The sequence below is a fragment of the Manis javanica genome, chromosome 3 (assembly GCF_040802235.1).
Source record: "Manis javanica isolate MJ-LG chromosome 3, MJ_LKY, whole genome shotgun sequence".
In the NCBI taxonomy this organism is placed as follows: domain Eukaryota; kingdom Metazoa; phylum Chordata; class Mammalia; order Pholidota; family Manidae; genus Manis; species Manis javanica.
The window spans coordinates 2,777,550-2,795,623 of NC_133158.1; the positions used below are offsets into that span (position 1 = coordinate 2,777,550).

Genomic DNA, 18,074 nt, shown 5'->3' on the forward strand with positions numbered 1-18,074 from the left:
GTGGGCCTGAACCCTGGAATCAAGCCCTAAACCTCAGCATCAGCAGCACTCACCATGTCACCCCACCCCCACCCCCAACCAGCGATGGCCGACTGGGAATGAGGAATAAGGTGGGGCGCCCAGACGACTGCCAGACCTCAAGGACAGAGACTCCAGGCCTGCGTTTGGGAAGGAGGGCTGATGGAGTTCTTCTGACCACTCAGTCAGCAAGAAGTTATTAAACATTTTTTTACCTACTTGCAAGTGGACACTGCCGCAGCACTGCAGGCAAAATAAAAATGCCCAAAAAAGAGAAGGGGAGTCAGCGAGAGACAAAGGACAGAATGAGGAGCTAACCCTTCCCCCTGCTCACCACAAGGATGAGAAGTGCAACCCACTGTGACCTAACGGTGGGGCCGGGCCAGGGGCCCAGCTCAGGCAATGGTGGCATCTGCAGTTTTACAAACCCAAGGTCACAGGCTGCAACTCGCCACCCTGATCAAGAAACTACTGAACAGCCCACATCACAGCCATTTCCAGAATCTCCTCATCATCTCTCCCATTAACTAAAGCCAAAAAACACTGGCTTCCACAACAAACAATTCTGATAAATGAACCTCTTCACATTCAAATATCCCCATTTTGTTGTTGTTGTTGATTTCCTTTATTTTTTTATTTTTTATTTTTTATTTTATTTATTTATGTTTTATTTTGTTATCATTAATCTACAATTACATGAAGAAAATTATATTTACTAGGCTCCCCCCTTCACCAAGTACCCCCCCACACACCCCATTACAGTTACTATCCATCAGCATAGAATCACTACTTGTCTTCCCTGTATTGCACAGCCCTCCCCATGCCACCCCCACATGCTAATTATACATGCTAATCGTAATGCCCCCTTTCTTTTTCCCCTGCCCTTATCCCTCCCTCCCCACCCATCCTCCCCAGTCCCTTTCCCTTTGGTAATTGTTAGTCCATTCTTGGGTTCTGTGATTCTGCTGCTGTTTTGTTCCTTCAGTTTTTCTTTATTCTTATACTCCACATATGAGTGAAATCATTTGGTACTTGTCTTTCTCTGCCTTTCTTATTTCACTGAGCATAATACCCTCTAGCTCCATCCATGTTGTTGCAAATGGTAGGATTTGTTTTCTTCTTATGGCTGAATAATATTCCATTGTGTATATGCACCACATCTTCTTTATCCATTCTTCTACTGATGGACACTTAGGTTGCTTCCATTTCTTGGCTATTGTAAACAGTGTTGCAATAAACATAGGGGTGCATCTGTCTTTTTCAAACTGTGCTACTGCATTCTTAGGGTAAATTCCTAGAAGTGGGATTCCAGGGTCAAATGGTATGTCTATTTTGAGCTCAAATGTCCCCATTTTAAGATAATCCTGTTCTTAACTAAAGGTCACATCATTGTTATTTTTGTACTAGGTTGAATATGACATACCAGGGAGGGCATAGATTCTTGACTTGATATTAATATTACACAACTCTTACAATAAATAAAGTATTACAAGTATAAAAATAATTACATAGTAGAACTTGGATGGGCTCCTAGAAAATGCCGCTCACCTAGAAGGATGGGAAGGACCCATGCAGTTGTACCACTATCTTTAGCACTGCTGCCATCCTGATCAAGAACTATGAAATACACGCCATTTCAAATTTCAGAATTAACACAAACCAGGATTAAGCAAGCCATTTTATAGCTTTCCCACGGAGTCCACTTTTGCAGCCAAAGCCTGCAAAATCATTATCGAAAAGAAATTATTAACTGACAGTGCGGACTTGACTACAAGGCACACGAGTCACGAAGGCAGGGCAGCGCCAGAGGGAGCCTCCAGATCAACACCCCAGGACCCATCCGGCAGGAATCCACAAGGGAGCGCCACAGCAAACAGGGCGCATCTGACAAGTGGGACAAGGGCTGCCTGCTGGGCACCTCGGCCGAGGAGAACCCTGCAAACTCCCTCACTGTGACACACCCAGAAATACAGATGAAATTACAAGGGGCACCCATTTTAAATGCACAGCTGTTTTTACAAAAGAAGTAGCAGAAATCCCCAAAGACCAGGAATGAAAAGCACGCTGAAAACACAGACAAATTCTCCTGAGAACTGCCAACACAGCAGTCCTAGGGGAGGAGAAGAGGGCAGGGGGAGAGAAAGAATGCCTTGGGCTCAAGCTAAGAACGGGGGCTGTAACCTCTACATAAAGCCAGGACCTTGGCGAGCTGCGCTCTCATGAAGGAGTGGTCCAGAAAGCATCTGACCACCAACACAGAAGACAACACAAAATCTCAACCTAGGTGGAGGAGGGAAAAAAGGTATCCAATGGGAGTGTGTAGTCATGAGTCTGCCCCTGAACCAACCTGAGGCTGAAATACGCATTTATTTACATGGTCCAAGAAAGTAATCAAAACTACAGGGTCCCAGGAAAGTGATACATCCTGGCTGCCTAGAAGCAAATGCAAAACATGTCTGGGACATACTTCAGCCTAAGCCACATAAGATCCCACAGATAAAGCCTTACTGAAGATGAGCTCACAACCCAAAAGTACAAGCACATGAGGGACTAATCAAACAAAGTAAGAGCCAGCAGGGTCAACTAAAACTAGTTTCCTAAAAACTTCTGACATTGCAACTACCAGATTAAAGGAGGTAAACTACACATTATCTCAAAAGATGCAAAAAAAAAAAGTTCCCATAAAATTCAAAGCCCGTTCATGATTATAAAAGCAAACAAACTCTTAGCAAATTAGAAGAAAACTTTCACCACATAAAGGGAGCCTGCCAAAAGCAACCACCACATTTAGTAGGAGACACTGGAGGCACACCCTTTAAATTCAGAAACAAGACATGGCTGCATGCTAACAATATTTCTATTAACATCAAATAGGTTCTAACCAACAAGTAAGACACACACAGAAAGCATAAGCATTGGAACAAAGAAGGAAGATCATCCACAGTCAAGGATTATATTATTTCAACATAGAAAACCTACAGGAAAACTATTAGAAATACAGAAGAGCTCAGTAAGGTGGTTAGATGAAAGAGCAATATACAAAAATCTATTTTATTTCTACACGCAGTCAACACCCATTTACAAAGTGTAATTTTAAAAACACCATTATTTGTAATAGCAACAATAACCATACAGCATCTAGTAATAAATCTAAGGAAAAATATGTAAGACCTCTGCAGAAAAAAGTAAAACACTTCACTTAAATGCAATAAAATACACCCAAATAATCGGAAAGATGTAACATGTTCATGGATGGGAAAATACCATTACAAAATGCTGATTTTCGCTATAAACTCAATGCACTTCTAATCAAAATCCCAAGTCACAAAATGTGCCATAAACTTCACTACATCAAAAATGAAAATGTCTGTGCAAGGAAATATCATAAACAAAGCAAAGAAATAATAAAATGATTAGTATCCACAATATATGAACCAGTAAAATGATTTGTCACTAGTAGCCTAAGCCTACATCCCCAGGCCTGCGCCATCCATCCCACTTCATCTCCTCACGCAGACATTTTATACTGTCATATCACCACGAGATGGGTGAATACAACACGACTGGATATTTTGAAAGGCCGCATTTGCGTAACTTTTATTACAGTATATTATAACTGTTATATTTTAGTATTGTTTTTAATCTCTCATTGTGCCTAATTTATGAATTAAACTTTATACAGGTATGAATGTACAGGGCTTGGTACTATCTGAGATTTCAGGCATCTACCGGGCATCCTGGACAATTACCCTGCAGAGAAGGGAGATTGCTGTAATCAATTTTTTTTTTGGTATCATTAATCTACAATTACATGAGGAACATTATGTTTACTAGACTCCCCCCATCACCAAAGGTCCCCCCACATACCTCATTTGTAATCAGTTTTTAAGAAAGACTTGAAAATAACCACAGCGTGTTTAGGGAATTGTCTGAGAGAACTTCAGCGAGAAGGAGCGCTGATGATCTCGCCACTCTTCCCTTGGACGCCACACTCCTGAGACGGTGTGGGGGACAGGCTGCTACTCTGCCACCCAGCAACTGACCCTCCCCCGACCCGGACCTTTCCCAGGGTCAGAGAAAGTCACTACTTTCATTATCGGCAGACTTAAGAATCAGTTTAAACTCACTAAACGTACTACCAAATGCTTATGCACAGAAAAGACTTAGAAAGCAATAAACCCTTCTCAGCAAAAGCTATGGTATTTCGACATTCTAACTGCTGACCCTAGTGATTTTGATAAATACTCGGAGAAGGGAAAGGGGACACATGGAGGTCATGACTTAAAAAGCAAGACGTTCTTTTACTAAAATGCACATTCTCTGTACCCTGACATAAAGAGGTTCTGAGATCTGGGCTCAGGCTGTTCTACGAGCTGCAGAGAAAGAATGGAAGCAATGACTGAGAAGCAGCACATGGAAAGCTCATACACTAGGAAACCTAAGGATACAGCCTCTGAGGGTACTAATCAACAAGGAACAGTGAAGAGTAGCAGAGGTCCCATTTTCAAAAGGAAGAAAAAGATCGCTCTTCAAAGATATTTCTAACACATCCAAGCGCCAAAATCAGAAAAGCCTCAGATTCTGTTACATCCCTCATGCCAGAAATTGACCCTTACCTACTCCCAAGTTATTAAAACTGACAAGACAGCTCACCATTGTGAAGGCTCTGGTGATCTCTGGAAGGTCTCCTTCTAGACATTCTAGAGACTAGTACCTCCAAACATTCTGTTCAGCTCAACAAAAATGTCTTCAAGAACTATCATCTACCGGGAACACAAAGATGAAAGGCAAACACAGGTCAGTCAGGTCAAGTGTAAGAGTGAGGCCCAAGTGAGTGTGAAAGAAAGAACCGGACAGAATTAGGTAATGCGTAGGCAGAAGACTAGACATGCGACCTGGAGATGACGGCAGGGGGAGGGCAGGGAAGAATTCAGACAAAGCAACCCTAGGATCAGTGCCTCAGGGACATGCAAGGAAGACTGTGTATAGGGAAATCCAGGAAGTTTGTATTACTAGAGCATAAAGGGGGGCATATTAAGGGAAGAGTAGAAACTGAGCCTGAAAAAGTAACAGGGCCAAATCCTGCAGCACCCTGAACACATGCTAAGGAGACAGGGTTTTATCCTACACAGAAGATCAGATCCACATGATCAGATGTGTCTTTCATTAACGTTACTCTGGTCCACAGAATGTTGGATGGAAGCGTAGGTATAATGCAGTTCCAAACTGAAAACAAACCCCAGCTCATTTTTCAGTGTGACCTCGGGCGAGTCACTTAATCTCTCTGGGCCACAGTTTCCTCACCTGGAAAATGAAGGTAACCCCTATCTTCAAGGATTATTAAGATGATTGATAAATAAATATAAACATAACCTGTACTATGAAGACAGCTCAGTATTTAGCATATTGTAAGTTCGAAACATGGTTTGGAAGAAACATTTGCTGCAAGAAACATGGAAGGTAGAGTAAGAGAGGATAGGAAAGGAAACCACTGAAAAAGCCAGAGGGAAGGCCAGATCTGAGAACCAGTTAGGAGGTGAAATCAACAGGTCTAGTGGACAGGAAAGGACAAAAGACACATGAGGCTTCTCTTCCAGTGTCCCTAACAGGGCCTGGGGCGCCGCTTGCTGTCACCTGTTCCTCAGACAAGGCGCCCGGCATATCCCAGCTGCTACTATCAGCATGGCTGTGGAGGCAGCAGTGTGTCATGGCGTGGGAGCTCTTTGGCGCCACAGACCCTCAGGATAATGGTGCCACTTAACTGGAGCAAAGTGCCTGCCTTCCCTCACCTGGGGGAAACAACACCTACCCTCTCGTTGCTGTGAGGGCCCTGCAGTATATGACCTGCGTAACAAGCACTCAGTCACTTAGCACAACACAAAGCCTACACGGATGTGAAGCTTACTGTATGGCGTCTATCATGAAAACTACAGTCATATCACAGCTCCAGCCAATCTGGAAGCCCTGGGATCAGAGGCTGCCCAGTGCACATCAGTATGCTGGTTCTCATGTAGGCAACCCAGGTTCCACTTAGGGATAACCTGTTTTTATTTCCAACACATGTGTTACGTCCTCCACCATAACATGTGCTATCTGATTTCTAAACAAATAAAACTGGTTTCAGAGGGCTCATTTCTGGAGCCAGCAGCTGGGATGCTGTACGATTTTACCCAAAAGTTAAGTAAAAACTGGGTCCCAAGCTCAGAAAAGAGGCATTCCTCTCAGACCAAATTGGATAAACCAAGTCTACCAACAGTGGGTGGACAGAGAATAGGGAAGGAAAGAATATGGAGACAGCCAGAATAACCCACACCTACAAGGCTCACCCACAGCCAAGGGTATCCAGTGTTGAAGCAGTCAGGTGAGGCAGTCACCAAGTGTAAGACTGTCTGGGACATGGAGAGTCTCCCGGTCAGGCCAGAGAAAGGAGTCACGTAAGCCGTAAGAACCACATGCTCTACTCACATTAAGATTCAAGACTCCTTAGGAGAGGTTAGGCAGCTGGAGATCTAACCTGATGCCCCTACTATCTGATGTCTCATAAGGAAGGTATCGGTCTTATGCCTCACAGGCACTCTTTGACACTTTTGCTTACGGAAAAGCAAGAGAAATGAATCTTCAAGGGAGAAAAACTTGCTAAAATGCCCTTGGCTCTTCATTTTTTTTCCCGGGAGAATAGTTACCAACTCAGCACCACACAACCTAAACCATTTGCCAGTGGTCAAGAACCCTTTAAACGCACAGGTGTGTCGGCCCGTTACCTGCACTAACGCTGACCACACCGCTGCCTGTGGGGGGTCACTCCCGAGGGAGACTGTGAGGAGAGATTACCTCCCTAGTGAAAGCGTCATTTCCTGTTCTTTTTTTTTCCCTTTTGCAAAGTGTATGGTTGAGTTTAATAAGGTGAAATGTGAGATGTGATTCCATTATGTAATTAGAGCGCCTCTGTACTGGGAGTGCAAAAAGGGAATCTTAGTGTTGGCGAGCTTGCTGTCAAACTAGCTAAGGATACTGGTAAGACTACGTTCAGTCAGTACTGCATGAGCGATAGAGACCCCAAACACACCAGAGGTCAGAAAAGGAAGCAGTGGACTCTGAGGTTTGGATGCTGTTAGAAGGCTTCCTGGAGGAAGCAGAGCTTGAGACAACCTCTGAAGCAAGGCAGAATTAGACTAGTGTGGAAGGGAGGAGACATTCCACAAAGGAATCATGGCTTGGATCTGAAGAGCGCAGAAAAGGCAGAAAGTGTCAGGTTTTCTGGAAAGAGAGAAAATGATTCATCAGTAAATACAGACTAAGCACTTGCTATTGACCAGCAGTGGTTGGCACTGAAGCTACACAGGACAGGTAAGGGAACCCAGGTTATAGAGTGACAGATGGATCCCTACAGAGATCATCCAGTCACATGACACAGAAATGTAAACATACATCGTAGCAATCTGACAAGTACAACATATGGCTATGGTCCTTCTTCCATCAGGTGACAAACAGATAAATGAAACATGCATATCCACAGAATGGAGTACTTCTCAGCAATAAAAGGGAGTGAAGTACTGACACACCCTGCAACATGGATGGACCCTGACAACACTGTGCTAAGCGACACAAGCCAGTCATGGAAGACCATATAGTGTGATCCATTTATCTGTGATGCCCAGAAAAGGCAAATCCATAAAAACAGAAAGCAGATTAGTACCTGGGGGTAGAGGAAAGAAGACTAGGGAGTGACTGCTTAATGAGTATAGGCTTCTTTCTGCAGGAACGAAATGTTCCAGAACTAGATAGTGGCAATGGTTGTATAACCTTGTGAATACACTAAAAGCTACTGAATTGAAAATTTTGAAATGGTGGAATTTATGGTATATGAAGGATTCCCAGAAGAGGCAACAGATCTGCATATTAAAGGCCACACAGAGCTTCATCCCTACGCAGAGGAGGAAGGTGTCATTCAGGGAAAGGGAATGGCACGTGCAGAGGAACAGTCCCATGGGATTAGAGGCTGGGGGCAGTAAATGGGAGGCTGTAAGACATGTCAGGTTGACAGGCCAGACCTTGACCCAGCAGTGCCCTAAGGACCTTGCTAAAGAGTGTGAACTTTGTCCTATATGGAGATTGGCAAATATGTAGCACTTGGCACCACTTTCCTGTCTGTACCCCCGGCAGACATAACTATTATGCCATTGAGCCCTTTGCCACTGAGCTCAGACGTGGACTCAGTACGTTTATTTAGGCAACCCTCCCCACAGTCTTTGTGGCCCCAGCAGGAGCCACTGAAGGATCTCAGGCAGGTGAATTTTGTCATATGAATTTGCGATTTAAAAAGCACAGTCTGATGGCTATATGGAAGCAGGAGAACTGGGCAGGAAGCTGCTGCATCAGTCTGGGCAAAGGTGACGAGACCCTGAGCCACGGCAATGGCAATGAGAAGGCAGCGGAAACCTTAGAGACTGAGGAGCAAAACCATAAGGCCTCCAGTAGCTAAATAAAGCTCCATGAGGGCAGCCTTGCTCACCTCCCTCTCCCCAACATCCAGCACAGAAGCTGGCACATAGGAAGGACACCAGTAACACTGACCAAATTGTTAAGTGTCTTATCTACATTTTCTCACTGGATCTTCACAATACCGCAAGGAAAGTAATGTTATCCCATTTCACAGATAAGGAATCTAAGGTTTAGAGAGGTTAGGTGACCTGCCCCAAATATACCCAGCTACAGAGTAGTAGAATTCTATTCCAACCCAGACTTCAAACTCCAAACCACAGGCTCTTATCCATGGCCCAGGTTTCCCGTTTGATCAACAGGGCAGGTAAGTCGTACTGGTGAGATGTCAGAAACAGCTGCAAAACAGATTGGGGTCAGAGACAGAGACTTGGGAATTCTTGCCACATTCAGCTAGCTGAAGCCTCAAGCATGGAAGGTGCACAGGGAGTGTGTGTATCTGGGCAAAGGAGCCAGGGTGGCCCAGACCGTGAGAGAGTGGAGGAGAGGCATCCACACAGAGCGTCAAAAGGCAGGGAAAGAACCAGTCAATGGAGCATACTACCTGCAAAGATGTGCAGGGTAGGCATGGATCAAGAGTCAAAATGCCACCGAAACTTCAGAGCCACTGGACAGAGGGGTCACCAGAGCCACAGAGAAAGACAGAATTTAGTAGAGTTCTAAAACGCACTGGAGCCTGCCTGGTGTTTTCTAAAAATTTCAGGATATCAGAGTCTGGGTTGTTTGTTAAAAATACATAGTATCCCAATTCCCACCAACAGTGATCTTGGACAGGTGACTCAGTCTCTTTAAGCCTGTTTTTTCATCTCTAAACTGCAAATTAACAGCATCAACTTCATTGTGTTATGTCGAGGACTTACTATATGTGCTTTAAGTTGAATTAAGCCCAGGGGTGACTGTGACACCATGCAAAAACTGGCTATTGGGAAGCCCAGCTACAGAAACCACAGGAGGATTCTTAACTGGAGAGAGGTGGGTGAAAGGCAATCCTTTCAGACGGCCTGCAGAGCCAAGAGACTAGAGGGAGGAAAACCGGTCATCATAATCCAGGACTAGACCTGGAGGGCTAGGGCCAAGGGGAAGGCAGAGAAGCCAGAAAGAATGGAGCAGAGCTAAGGCATTATTACCAAGGAAAACTCAACAGGACTTCCTGCACAGAAAAGGGAGGAATTAAATATAACTCTGAGACCTGAAGTCCCGGCAAACGCAAACACAAGGGCACACCCTTCACCAAAATCAGGAAGAACAACGGAGGGGTTGTTGATGGGGTGGCAGGGGATAGAACCCATGCAAGATATCTGATGAGAGGCGAGGGCTAGAAAATAAACACATAAAAGAGCCAACTGGCAGTAAACATGTTTTGAACAAGAAGCAGTGGGCCAGTTAAGAACACAGGCTCCCAGATGAGACAGACTGGGTCAGAGTCTAGCACTGCCACCTTCTTTCTAAGACACTAAAGAAGTTGCTCAATTTCTCTAAACCTAGGTTTCTTCATTTACAGCATGAGAATAACAGTACATATTTTGTATAAGATTATTTTTTTAGTTACATGAAAAAGAAATCGGAACACTGGCTGGCACATGGGACGTTAGCTTTCAAGAAATGTTGATGACTACGTTTAGCGACTCCATGATGACAACAGTATTACCAGCTACGCTTTGGAGACGCTAAATTGTAGTATCTTCCCAACTCTTAGACAGGACAGGAAAGCAGAGAATTCTCTGAATTTTGAGATAAAGAAAAGAGTACCTGAATTAGTACCATCAGTGCCATTTCACAAGCTAGGCCTTCTTCATTCTTAACTATGTAATCATCACAACCTCAGAATACCTGGTTTAAAAATATTTCCATAAATGTTAACTTGAGACAAATTCTACTTTAGTTCACTTATTCATTATTTATTGCAAAACCATTAGCACAATAAATTGTGCTTGATACTGTAGGATGCAAAAGTACATGCACTGTAAATCTGGTACCTCTACTCAGGGAGATTACAAATGAGACAGGAAGAAAGGCTTGTGTACACAAGCGTCTGAAGTACCAGGCATACTGTGACACGGCAGATGCACTGCCAGTCAGGCGAGTCAGCCGCGGAAGGCTCACGTCCAGCGTGGAGGAAGGTGCCACCTGAACTAAGCCTAGAAAGATGGTCATAATATGGGCTGGTCAGAACACAGGTTGAGGGCAAACAACCTGAGCACAGCCAAATGAAACAATACGGATATAGATGCAGAGCTGCAAAGGGCCAAAGGTATGTTCCTTGAGAGCCAGGAGTCAGGAAGAACTAAAGAACTGGCCGTGTAGTCATCAGCCCTATGTTAACAGCAATTGAAAGGGAAGAACGGCAGGGTGCAGCCTGGATTTCCCAGGAGAGGCCAGGGGAGGGAGGCCCAAGACTTGTTTGGGGAGCAGGATGGTGGATATGGTTCCATACACGCCGAGCAGGAAATTCTGAAACCACCTTCTCACAGCTGATAGGTTTGGAGCTGGACAGGACTTGGGACTCTGATACACTGTTCCATCCTTCTGAATGAGGACGCCAGGACTGAGAGGGAACTGAGTTGCCAAGCCCTGAGGTTAGTGGCCGAGACTGAGCTCAGACCTGCTCTGCAGACTCAGTTCAGTGCACTTTACACTCATCCCCCTGGCCAGGCAGTCCCAGAGCCAGAAGGCAACGTGGGTTTGTTGCTTGGTAAAGAATCCAGGATTGTGGAACTGAGTCACTTGAACAGCCTGAAATGGCAGGAGTGAAAGAGCTCGTCTTCAAGGGCCAGACCGCAGAGGGCAGAGAAGAGGAAAACAAACCTGGGCTACACGGGTAAGGATGGGGTTTTAAAAAGGCACATCTGAGAGGCAGGCAGCAAATCAAGACCACACAGAACCCTGGAAGCCCAGGTCAATGTCTCCTCTTCAGCTGACACATACATGTTCAACAGGAATCTGCTGAATGGATGAATGAAGACAGAGCAAAGACAGACACTGGGAGTCTCCACGCAGGGGAAGCACTGTGCTGAGCACATCATGGGAGTGACGAGAAAGCTTGGCACTGGCCTGGGAGGGGCACTGCTGTCATCCTTGCTACACTTCAGGATGGATGACAAGCTTAAACTGCCCAGATATCAGAGCCAGGATTAAAAATCAAGCCCTCACTGTTAAGATAATATCATTAATTTTTATTAGGGTAGAAATGACAAGCTAATTTTAAAAAAAAACATTCTCATTGGTTAAAGCAGCACTCAGTGACAATGTCTGAGACTTAGGTTTAAAACACGCCGACAACAAACAGTGGGAGTGTTGGTAATTATCAAAACTGGGTGATGGGTACATGGGCTCATTAGACTGTACTCCCTGTTGTTGCATATGTTGGAATTTTCCACAGTAAAAAGGCCACTCATGTGCAGCATCCCTCCCTGCAAGGACGGTGGGGAGTGGAGAGTGGGTCAAAACAAGGGAGAACAAACACCAAGGGAAAAACCTGTGTCTGGGCAATAAGGAATTCACCTCAGAGACAGCATTCAGGAGAAATAAAGGAGCAGAAGCTGGACCACAGAGGATTAGGAGACACAGATAAAGCAGGTGGTGAGGAAATGCAGTAAAACTGCTTTTTAGGCATCAGACGAGATAGGAAGTTCAGGGCTGGGGGAGCAGCATGAGAGCAAAATCACTATGGCTCTACCTGGTATGCAGGTAAAAACAAAAAGGGCGGGAGGAGAAAAGGAGATACTGATTAAGCAATTAATTAATATATCCATCAAGTAATATATATGAAATACATAATTGGCAAGATGCTCTTCCTCCTCAGTAACATATGTAAATAATAATCTGTTATCTAGGCTTCAAATTGGCAAAGATTAAAAGAATTCACAATGTTCAGTGCTAGAGAAAAATATAAATTGATATAATCTTTTGAAAGTTACTTGGTAATATCTAGCAAAATTTTAAACACTCACCACCAGTGGGAGTCTACTTGTAGGAATTTATCCTAAGAAGTATACAGAGTATAGAAAGGTGTATACAATGTGTATACAATGTGTACAAAGAGGTATGCATAAATTTATACACAAGGATGCTATAACTGCTAAGAAATAGAAACTAATGTCTATCACCAGGGGACTAGAAAAATTGACACAGATATACAACATAATAAATACTATGTAACTATTACAAGATACCACAGATCTCCTAAAATGGGAAAATGCCCAAGATAACGGGATTAAAGGAAAAAAAGCACAAGTTACAGAAGAGTAATATACTATGATCCCACTTCTGTAAAAAGGAATTACTTTATCACATACACATAAACATACATACATACACACATGCTAGCATAGAGTGAGAAATATGTGGATAAATATAGACCAAATGCTTATTAACACTGAGACATGGAATTATGGGTCCTCTTCTTTAAAAATGCCTGAATTTTTCTGTGCTCATATATTACTGGCATAATCAGGAAAAAAAGTAAAAACGTCAAGGGCTTGCTGAAAGAAAGGGGCTCTGAGTGATGACAGTATCATGACAGAAAAGAAAGGGGGGAAATCAAGGAGCACAAGCCCTGAAGGTCACAGGTCAAGAATGAGGGAGCTGGAGGACACATTTAGAGCCCTCTTTCCTGCAGAAAGAGCAAGCCTTGGGAAACAGGCAAGCAGCTGTTGTGGGAAGGGAGCCCGAGCCCCCGGGGCAGTGCTACCTTCTTTGAATATATCCTGTACTAGCCAAAAGCCTGGAACAAGCAGTGGCCATCATCCCAAAATGAAGCCCTAACAATATCCTGTGAGGACATAAAAGAGGCCTTAAACTTAAGAGTCCAAAAACCTGGCATCGAAGCCCAGTTTTCTCATTAGCTCTGCGCAGTGGAAAGCTAGCCACCTAACCTCTGTGTGCTTCCTCACCCGTAAAATACGGACATCTGCCCCACAGGATGGTTGGAAGGGCAGAGTCAATGCGAATGGAAATGTTATACACTGTACTATCACACCTGCACACACTACACGCATCACAATAAGGCAAACATTTTTCACCTCTGCCTGTATGTAACTCCCCTCGACAGTGCTATAAAACCTTCACTGGGTGCTGGCGAGGCCAGTGTGCCCATGCTGGCTGACAAGGTCCCTGCTGTTACTGCTTCTAACGCGTGTTGTCACAATTTCCTTCTGAACTCTTAACACTGCCACAAAATGTCTTCAATTCAACAGTGGCTTGCTTACCATATTTAAAGTGCCTTATGCTTTGTCTCACTTTTCCATTTTATCTCATACCAATTTTTATCTTGAATCCGACTACTTACTTTCTACAGTTTCCTTTTCTGCAGCCAGTTATCTGTCACCTACCTTAAATGACTGCATCAGTGAGGCTCTCGCCCAGCCTTCTGTGGGCTCCTCTGCACTCTGATCAACCATGTAAACTGAATCACAGTCTTTCAGATGGCACACTCTCAAGCTACTTCACCACTAAGAAGAACCAAGAGGTAACTAAATGAACAGGCACAATTCCATAACTTCCAGGTTAATAACTCAGAACACACAGCCCTCGAACAAAGAATTGATGTATTAGTCTCAGTGTTAGTACAGTATTAGACTGAACAAAGAACTAATACAGATAATTTCATAGTCACTGAGTTCAAATTCCTGAATGAAGTTTGGGCAAATAATCTTACATCCTGAAAATATATACAAATTCAGCTGGGTTTCTGAAAAGGACATCAGCTGGCAAAAGTCACAACAAACTAGTGTTAAATCCATTACCCATTCCCAGGCTGCCAGCAGTTGTCTGTGGAGACCTTGTGGCCCAAACTGACTAGTCACTCTTCTCCACACATAAGGACAAAGGGCTCAGAGCAGTAGATGCCAAAGGAAGACCTAGATATACCAGCAATGAATTGCTATCTTTTCTTTCAGTGGAAACTTTTTCAAGACCCAAGAGAGCAAGTAACAGCCCCCAAGCCTCAAAACTGTGAATGTACAGAATAAGCAACACATTTGCACAATAAAATATTGTTTTTAACAACCTGGAAATACAAAAGCAGAGACACTGCTGCAGCCAGGATTAGATGCGGCCATGAAGCCGGAACTCTCCTCACACCACCAGCTCCACCTCACATGCTGAGGTCATCCCTCTGTTCCCTCAACAAACATCTACTGAGAACTGGTTAGATCCTAGGATATAAGGATAAACAAGACAAAAGCCTGCCCTCAAACAGGTCACAAACTAGGCGAGGAAAACACACCGAAAGTTAAGAGTATGGTGTGATCACGAAAGAAGCTTGTATAGACGGCATCTGAAGGAGAGGCATCCTGCTTAATCTGGAAAGAATCAAGAAAGCCTTTTAAGAGATGATGGTACCTGAATTCCTTATAAGTTTACACCTAAGAGCCAGACAAGCACTGGAATGGGAGGAAAATTAGCAGGAGGAAGAGCCTGAGCATGCAGGCGCCACTCTAACAAGAGCCTCAAGCGCCAGAAAAAGTACGGCAGAGGAGGGACGAGAAAGGAAGACAAAGAGGCTGGGTTACAAAGGTCCTTGTGAGGTCCTGAAGTACAGGCGCACCGGGACCTAGATGTTTGTGGTGCTCTGAGGCCAGAGGAATAATATTTACATATAACTAGGGCTAAAGACCGCCTAGAATGGAAGGAGAATTGACTAAGGAAGACTGGAAGGGCCACTTACTTCTGATTATTGCTGTCTAGCTCATTCTTACCTTTCTTTTTACCTCTCAAAAGGAAAAAATAAAACCAAACAATTCTATAACAAAGCCTGTGAACCTTCTGTTCACCAAAAACATTTCTGAAAGGAGGGCTAGATTCTATTAAAGTTGCCCAAATCAGAAAAAGATGTCAAATCTCTCCAACACATGCAGCCTTCCAGGCAAAAAGACCAAAGCCAGGTCTCCGATGCCATCAGAAGAAAGCTAGAGGAACATCCTGCTCAGGGGCTGCGTAGCACAGTGGTGCCTAGCACATGCCAGGACACCCCGACACTAACGGTGGGAACACCACTGCTCCCAAAACAGACATACCAAGCAGTTACCTCCTGGCTTCTCCATGCAAACTGCCAGGAAAAAACCTACCAGTGCCAGCAACAACCTTGGGACTTTCTAGTGTGGACTCCTGCCTACCAGTACTGGATTAGAGACCACCTTGAAAACCCTCTCACCACCTGCCCAGAGTGCCAACAGGTGCAGATAGCAGGCTGCCTTCCTCACCAGACAAGGAAACCGAGCCCCTTATCCACGAACAGCACGCAGCTACACTCCCACTACTGATACTGCTGAGACGAGTGACCTATTACTACTACTAGCCACACTGACTGCTACTCACAGCAAGAGCCATCCATCCACAAAGCACTAGGCCCTCATCTTCAGGCCTCACTACAACCTGCAGAGCTTATGTTGATCTCATTTTACAGGTGAAAAAAATACAACAGAAAACAAAGCTCAGAGAGGTTAACAACTTACCCAGGTCAAAAAGCAAGCAAGAGGCAGAGGCAGGATGATGGCAAAGACCATTGTACTGGGCACCTCCGACTTTTTCTAAAGAAATCAAAAACTCAGCCTTCTTCCCAGAAGTTTCTCAAGTTGATCAATTTGACTACAGTACTTAATCAAAACATTTCTTTCAGCAATGACTTTGCCTTCTAAGCAGTAAATAAACTAGTTTTTATTTTCTTTGATCAAGTGAATATTCCAGATGGAAAATGAGATATTTCAAAGAATTTATGTATTATCTAAATGCCTTGATTTTAAATTTCTTCATATATCTTTGATGAAAATATATATAGAGAGAGAAAGAGAAAAGAGAGCAAAGGACAGAAAGGACAGAATTTCATTTTACTAGTTCAGAATGGAGATTAATAATTAATGCAAAAAAATTTTTCAGATATAATTTACATATTTTATGCAATAAAAATTAAGAGGCAAACAATTTCCAAGAGACTAAGCCTTACCTCAATCTTATTCCTCCTGTTCTAGGAGACACCACTCCAAGTGACAGCAGACACTCCCAGCCTAGACACAGAGAACCAGATAAAGGGGGTAAGCAACATGTTCAGGCTCCCAAAACCACAGAGGGCAGCAAATATGATGGCTATCTAGGGAAGCTAAGCACATATACAGGATTTGTAAATCACTGCTCATCCAGACACACCCAGAAACAAAATGCTCACCTTCTGGTCTGTCTACAGTACTTAAAGTTAACAGGTGTATTTAAGTAAAATAATGCAAAAACAATCCCTTACCAATGGGAACACATTATAGCTAAACTTTCTCCATGGAAATATATGAAGACAATCAATTGTCACTAGTCAAAATTAATACTTCACAAAAACTCTATTCAACGGCTTTACTGATTAAAAACTTACTATACCTGAATCAGTTCTTTCTTCAAAGACTTACAGCCACTTCTGAACTAAGAACTACTGCTATTAAAGTGTCAAAAATATCACCATTGTGGAGATACCCAACACAGGGCCTGGCACAATTCAACAGAGAATGATTTATGAAAGAATGAATTACTTAAGATAGGAAATTTATGAGAGACAGAGACAGAGAGAGAAAGAGTACAATTCAAGGGAAGCACATGATTTTTCAAAGATTAAGGGGAAAAAAATAACTACCAGTACAGAACTGTCAGTACAACTACAAACAGAATCGCCTCACATCTCCAACGAGGCTGTACCTCCTCACACTCTAAACTCAGAAGGCACAATGATTCTGATACTGTTCCTTTCATATACAGTGTGTTTTCTCATCTACAGACAACATACCAACTTTTTCCTGAACACTACATACAGGGTGCTGGTGCACAGCTGCGGGCCTCTGAGCTGGAGTTTGCACACTGCCTTTTAAATGCTACAGATGAGACAGTGTACAGACCAGGTTCACTGAAGACGGATAACACTTCAAGTGAAGGTAATGTCCTGTAAGCGCTAAAATGACAATCACTAAGGTCTGAGAGTCTCAGTGTAACAACTCCATGGCACTAGGAGAAAATGCAGTTTCATGGGCTTAGAGATATAAAGAGCTTTAAACAACACAAATTTTCAGTGTTTTTGCATCCTCCTCTATGGCTGCACACGTTAAACAATGATACACAAATTAGTGGAAAATAGGCTCTGAAATTAATTGAGATTTATAAGAATTGGACTGAAAACCCCTAGAATTTACATACACTATAGTGCCTAAGTTTGTCTATCATTACAAACAACAGCCACTGCTGAAAAGAAAGTATGAGTCACAATTCAAAAACAAAGGAGGAAATAAAAACGAACAGAGGAAAGCTTTGGGTACAAATACCACAAAGAAATTATTTACTTAAAATGTTTTCAATGGCAGCTACCATTCTGATTTGGAGAAGGAATGGTCCACTCAGGCACAAACTCATTCAGTCCCCAAAGGCCCCTCCAGCCCCACCCACCTCGGTGCCCAGTGCCCAGCCACCAGTATAGTCAGGCACATCCGCTAGCAGGCACCCTAATTCTAACAAATCTGAGTCACCCACTCCCCCGCAGTAAGAGGTCATTCTCTACCAGGAAGCCCACTCTGCAAAGTTCCCTTGTTCAT

The 18,074-nt window shown here is 43.6% G+C and overlaps 1 protein-coding gene across 7 annotated transcripts in view; it reads right to left on the reverse strand.

Annotated features, from left to right (window-relative positions):
- Positions 1 to 18,074, reverse strand: part of RAD54L2 (RAD54 like 2) — a 96,433-nt gene that overhangs the window by 77,016 nt on the left and 1,343 nt on the right. For 3 of the 7 annotated variants that reach the window (XM_073230648.1, XM_073230647.1, XM_073230650.1), the window contains exon 2: positions 16,460 to 16,520. The exons of 2 other annotated variants lie outside the window; for them this stretch is intronic. The gene's annotated coding sequence lies outside the window, so the exon portion shown is untranslated. Of the gene's footprint in view, positions 1 to 4,671; positions 4,782 to 16,459; positions 16,521 to 18,074 lie in introns of all 7 variants that reach the window. 2 more of the 7 variants (XM_073230652.1, XM_073230649.1) reach the window with 1 other exon arrangement.